Source organism: Lampris incognitus, chromosome 18 (genome assembly GCF_029633865.1).
Source record: "Lampris incognitus isolate fLamInc1 chromosome 18, fLamInc1.hap2, whole genome shotgun sequence".
NCBI lineage: Eukaryota > Metazoa > Chordata > Actinopteri > Lampriformes > Lampridae > Lampris > Lampris incognitus.
The window spans coordinates 5,830,937-5,837,680 of record NC_079228.1 but is presented as its reverse complement, the minus strand read 5'-3'; positions in this window follow the sequence as shown (position 1 = coordinate 5,837,680).

Below are 6,744 nucleotides of genomic sequence, written 5' to 3'. Positions count from 1 at the left end.
CTATGGGTGGGGTGATTTGAAGAGCCGCAATTACTACATGCCGTGCGTGTTGGCGCTCTCTGGCGCCCAGCAAAATTCACCTCTGCGTTGCTCACCTCAGGTTCGGGTGGAGTCGAGGCGGGCTGTACAGTCTGTGTTGCCAGCATGGATAGTGGGGAACATGCTAATTGAGATGCTAATCCAGCTGCAGACTCCACCTGGAATGCTATTTCCACTGCCTTCGACAGAGTCAAATCACCAGGGGACATGAGCAGTTTCTCTCTGACTTTATGGTTATTGGTGTGTTCTGCCAGCTGGTCCCTTATTAGTTCATCTTCCAGACCCCCGAATTTACAGAGGCCAGCCAGACCCCTCAAGTCAGCTATGTAGTGATGTACTGAGTCACCCGCGCGCTGCTGGCGCTGACGGAAAACAATCCGCCGGAGTATGACGCTCTGTGGAGCGGCAACATGTCCAGCGAGCTTAGCAACACAAGCCGCGTATGTAGGAGTGGATCCTAAAGATCCGCTGACCCTCGCTGCCCAAGCTGTGTATCAGCAGGGCTCTCTGCCGTGAGTCTTCCGCGTCCACCAAACCCGCAGCCGCGATGAATGTCTCGAACGATTCATGCCAGCGGGTCCAAGGAACCGGTGGTTCGCCGGGCAGAGCCAGGAAGGGAGAGAGAGGCGTGAGTGAAAACTCCCTCTTCAGTGTTGTGTCAAGCAAAACTCAGACCACGACTTTGAATCCAACTGTGTTTATTGCTGCCACAGTAAACCTCACATACACGTATAGCATAGCATCAACCACGTCCCGTGTCACTGCCGTAAACCGACTGCTGTAAACCGGCTGTAGTAAAACTTAAAGCTGCAGTGTCCTAGACTACAGTCACACTGTTGTGACTTATACACAACAGGCTGTTTTTGTGCTTTTGTTTTTGTTTTGTTTTTTGGTTTGTTCTCTCTGTTTTTGTATGTTTTGGTGGTGTTTCAGGAGGTTTTTGAATATGCGTTGCGTTTGTGTTGAGTTTGTGTTGCACTGCTGTGGGCTGGGGGGAACGGAATTTAGTTTCTTTTGTGTACGAAGTAAATAAGGTGAAACGACAAATAAATTGTTTCTGATTCCTGATACATACATACATACATACATACATACATGTAATACATGTATTATACATGTATTACATGTATTATACATGTATTATACATGTATTACATGTAGTAGACTTTGAGGGGCTTTGACTTTTTTCACTTAAAACATGTATTTATAATTCATATTTAAATGATATCAAAAACAGCAGATTTTGGAATCAAACATTGCATTTTTTTGCCCTCAGTTGTCAAACACGTTGAAGGAGCCATTGTTTCATTAAAGGTTCGGCATCACCGGTCACTTAAAAGCAAGTTTTAAAGTTCTCTGTCGTGAAACTAGGCGACAGCAGCGAATAGACCAGAAATCTGAAGCTGAGCAAAGGGAGGAAATTAGATTCATTTCGATAGAAACTGTTTTACCAGGCCACGGAAGGTTAGCCAGGTGTCGGGGCTTCATACGGGGTTGGGTACCACATTTGGTGGTCTTGTGTTTAAAGGTCCCGCAGCAAAAACACTGTGTTTACCCAACAAATTAGGATAATTAGGAGCTCTGTAAAATGATCCTCCTGCGTAGGCCCACAGTGCGTGTTAACATTCATATGGTTTCATTTTAGCCGGGCTAGCCGAGCTGTGGCCAACAGGCCTGTTAAGGCGGCAGTGCGTCAGCTCAGCCCTGCTGTAAGCCCCAGCGTGGCCCCGCAGCTCGGCCCTGCAGCCTGCAGCGTGGCCCTGTAGTGTGGCCTGCAGCCTGGCCCTGCTGTGAGGCCCAGCGTGGCCCTGCTGTAAGCCCCAGCATGGCCCCGCAGCTCGGCCCTGCAGCCTGCAGCGTGGCCCTGCAGTGTGGCCTGCAGCCTGGCCCTGCTGTAAGCCCCAGCATGGCCCTGCTGTAAGCCCCAGCGTGGCCCCGGAGCTTGGCCCTGCAGCCTGCAGCGTGGCCCTGCTGTGAGGCCTGCAGCGTGGCCCTGCTGTGAGGCCCAGCGTGGCACTGCTGTAAGCCCCAGCATGGCCCTGCTGTGAGCCCCAGTGAGGCCCTGCTGTGAGCCCCAGTGAGGCCCTGCTGTAAGCCCCAGCATGGCCCTGCTGTGAGCCCCAGTGAGGCCCTGCTGTGAGCCCCAGCGTGGCCCTGCTGTAAGCCCCAGCATGGCCCCGCATCTCGGCCCTGCAGCCTGCAGCGTGGCCCTGCAGTGTGGCCTGCAGCCTGGCCCTGCTGTAAGCCCCAGCATGGCCCTGCTGTAAGCCCCAGCGTGGCCCTGCTGTAAGCCCCAGCGTGGCCCCGGAGCTTGGCCCTGCAGCCTGCAGCGTGGCCCTGCTGTGAGGCCTGCAGCGTGGCCCTGCTGTGAGGCCCAGCGTGGCACTGCTGTAAGCCCCAGCATGGCCCTGCTGTGAGCCCCAGTGAGGCCCTGCTGTGAGCCCCAGTGAGGCCCTGCTGTAAGCCCCAGCGTGGCCCCGGAGCTTGGCCCTGCAGCCTGCAGCGTGGCCCTGCTGTGAGGCCCAGCGTGGCCCTGCTGTGAGGCCCAGCGTGGCACTGCTGTAAGCCCCAGTGGGGCCCTGCTGTGATTCCCAGCGTGGCCCTGCTGTGATTCCCAGCGTGGCCCTGCTGTGAGGCCCCATGGGGCCCTGCTGTGATTCCCAGCGTGGCCCTGCTGTGAGGCCCAGCGTGGCCCTGCTGTGAGGCCCAGCGTGGCCCTGCTGTGAGGCCAAGCGTGGCACTGCTGTAAGCCCCAGCATGGCCCTGCTGTAAGCCCCAGTGAGGCCCTGCTGTGAGCCCCAGTGAGGCCCTGCAGCCTGCAGCGTGGCCCTGCTGTGAGGCCTGCAGCGTGGCCCTGCTGTGAGGCCCAGCGTGGCACTGCTGTAAGCCCCAGCATGGCCCTGCTGTGAGCCCCAGTGAGGCCCTGCTGTGAGCCCCAGTGAGGCCCTGCTGTAAGCCCCAGCGTGGCCCCGGAGCTTGGCCCTGCAGCCTGCAGCGTGGCCCTGCTGTGAGGCCCAGCGTGGCCCTGCTGTGAGGCCCAGCGTGGCACTGCTGTAAGCCCCAGTGGGGCCCTGCTGTGATTCCCAGCGTGGCCCTGCTGTGATTCCCAGCGTGGCCCTGCTGTGAGGCCCCATGGGGCCCTGCTGTGATTCCCAGCGTGGCCCTGCTGTGAGGCCCAGCGTGGCCCTGCTGTGAGGCCCAGCGTGGCCCTGCTGTGAGGCCAAGCGTGGCACTGCTGTAAGCCCCAGCATGGCCCTGCTGTAAGCCCCAGTGGGGCCCTGCTGTGATTCCCAGCGTGGCCCTGCTGTGAGGCCCAGCGTGGCCCTGCTGTGAGGCCCAGCGTGGCCCTGCTGTGAGGCCCAGCGTGGCACTGCTGTAAGCCCCAGCATGGCCCTGCTGTAAGCCCCAGCGTGGCCCTGCTGTGATTCCCAGCGTGGCCCTGCTGTGAGTCCCAGCGTGGCCCTGCTGTGAGCCCCAGTGTGGCCCCGCAGCTCGGCCCTGCAGCCTGCAGCGTGGCCCTGTAGTGTGGCCTGCAGCGTGGCCCTGCTGTGAGGCCCAGCGTGGCACTGCTGTAAGCCCCAGCATGACCCTGCTGTGAGCCCCAGTGGGGCCCTGCTGTGAGTCCCAGCGTGGGCCTGCTGTGAGTCCTAGCGTGGCCCTGCTGTGAGCCCCAGTGGGGCCCTGCTTTGAGTCCCAGTGTGGCCCTGCTGTGAGCCCCAGTGTGGCCCTGCAGCTCAGCCCTGCAGCCTGCAGCGTGTCCCTGCTGTGAGCATCAGCATGGCCCTGCAGCTCGACCCTGCTTTGAGCCCCAGAGTGGCCCTGCAGTGTGGCCCTGCAGCTCGGCCCTGCTTTGAGCCCCAGAGTGGCCCTGCAGTGTGGCCCTGCAGCCTGCAGTGTGGCCCTGCAGTTTGGCCCTGCAGCTCGGCCCTGCTTTGAGCCCCAGAGTGGCCCTGCAGTGTGGCCCTGCAGTTTGGCCCTGCAGCTCGGCCCTGCTTTGAGCCCCAGAGTGGCCCTGCAGTGTGGCCCTGCAGTTTGGCCCTGCAGCTCGGCCCTGCTTTGAGCCCCAGCGTGGCCCTGCAGGGTCCAGAGCCTCAGCTTTAAGTCAAGTCAATTTTATTTGTATAGCCCAATATCACAAATTAGAAATTTGCCGCAAGGGAATACCCCCTAACAACACCCTGCACGGGGCAGTGGGCTCCTTACCCACCACTTACTCTACTCTGGCCTTTTGCTTGACATATTCACATTTATGGGTGCCTTTTTTCTCATTTTTATCCGTGTTACAGTAATCTAATATTTTAAACTGCAGCTGTCCTTTTCCTAGCTGGTAGAGGTTCACATGGCTGAGCCAGACCGTTGGATAGGCCTTTCTATAGCCAACGGATAGTAATAACACAAAGCCTTGTATAAATAGAAGATCTGGAGCAAAATTGTCAAAAACCAAGAATAATCAAATAAACTAATAACCAAGTAATAGTTTTTGCAAGGAACCACAGCTTACAAGTTAGACTAAATATTCTGAAAAAGTTATGTAGTCCAAGTACATGACTAGCAACAAGATATTATGACGTCATGCTCTAAGATACTTGGAGTTCGCATTGTTGTTACTGACGTGTTTGTGGTATTTTATTGAAGGGAAAAGATCGCAGTACGGTATAGTTTATACATTTCATTATGGCTGGTGGTGTTTTTTTATACATGGCGCACACATACACACTTGCACACTGCACTGTTTTATAGCAGCATGTTTCTTTACGGAGCTTTGAATGTCATCTTTCCAAAATGAAGAATGGTAATGAAAACCCAGCTCTGTGTGGTCTTACCTCCTTATTGTGGTTCCTTTACTGTTCAGCCTCCAAGGCTTTTTAAAGTGCACACTTCTCACTAAATGTCAGATGAAGCCTGTTGCTCTGCGAGAAAATTAAAACGAGATTACAAACAGCCCTGCTTAATCCCTCGCTCTAAGAGAACCAGATCTGGGTCTAGAAATGTACTGAGGGAAAGTATGAGAGTGATTCATCACTGTCATGTCTCCCTGCTCCACTACTGAGCCACTGGAAGAAAACGTATAAAACATATTAAAAATTATATGTCATCTTTAAGTGTAGAGAAATGTGTTTTCCCTTGACTGGTGTGGTCAGGATGTGCAGTTTATAGTGAGGCCGACACCAGTGACCCACAGCACATGCTGCACACACCACCAGTACTGACAATTAGACTGAGACTCAGACTGCTTTTTATTTAGTAATATTAATACTATTATTAATATTAGTAGTAGTAGTAGTAGTAGTAGTAGTAGTAGTATTACTACTATTAAATGAATACTACCGCTAGTGCGTTTTATTCCAATGCAAGTAGAAACGAGAAGAGTTGATCTGAACAGACGTCATTCTAAGCAGTAGAAATGCTGTGGAAATACTCTGATGTGTACTTCTCATTATTTCCCCTTACCTCAAATAAACTCTTACAAACTGTGTTCATACATTTCGAAACACAAATTTCCTACAAATGATATACTTACAACAGGTTTCTGGAGCCTCCCAGACTGAAGTCTCGTCTAAACCCTCGTTCATCTCGCCAGGATGGAGTGAGCAGTTGAGTGGTGAATCTGCAGAGCGCCCTCTGCTGCCGAGGTTATGTAGTACAACAGAGAGGATAGCGTTACCACAGGACGATAATAGAAACACTCACATGACTGCTTACAGTATGCTGAGCCCAACCCTAACGCTGAGCCTCACACCAGCCACACAAACACTGCAGTGCTGCTGTGCAGCTGTACCACCAGCTAACGTCGCTGCAACACAGCGTCACATGGATTTCTGCAGGTTGACATATTGACCTACTTGTTGTTTCTCTACCCCAAACCGGCTGGAAAACAGGTCATCGTGAAGTGTATGGGAACAGCTTTAAATCACACAGAACCCCCAATTTTCCAAAATCCTCGAGTCCCTCGTCACACACGGGGTTTCTCAGACTCATCCTTTTAAACAGGGAAGCCAACACAGGCAGCAGAGTCACAGCATGCACCCCCGCCACATGTGGGTTCCCGGTCCTGTAATCAAGACACGCATCGGTATTTGGTTGGACGGGCTACTGTAAACACTGGGAGCGGACCGCATCGCCCCGCTCTTCGTGTTATTCTGGGCTTATACAAACTCGCTCACAACCCAACAACCCAGAATGCACCATTATCTTTACAAATGAGCCGTGTCGCCACACCATGCCATGTTTACCGAGAACAAAATTGACCCCCTTGAAAAAGCTGATTAATCAAAAGCTTACTAATTAGGGGGAGCATTTAATGTAACATTCTATGCTCAGCTACAATTAAGCATGCTCACCAACCCACATAAACACACTCACACATAAACAGCTATGTTGCCCCTAGCTATGCATCCCCTGAGATCACAGTTGTTTTTTAATTGTGAGGTAATTTATTAGTCAACCAGGGTGGGGTTTCTTTCCTTGCTATGGTTGCAGAGCAAGGTAAACCAGCCTTTCAGTATGTTGCACAAGGACAGTTACCACGACGATGGCCACACTGAGGACAGGACCCAGGTCCAACAGCTAAGGGACAAACTCATCATCTACAAAATTATGACTTTTTTTCAGTATTCCATTTCATCATGCAGAAGTGCACAGATCTATCGGTGCCCCTTAGAACAGATGATAAATAATTGGATTATAATGATGTTCTGAACTAAT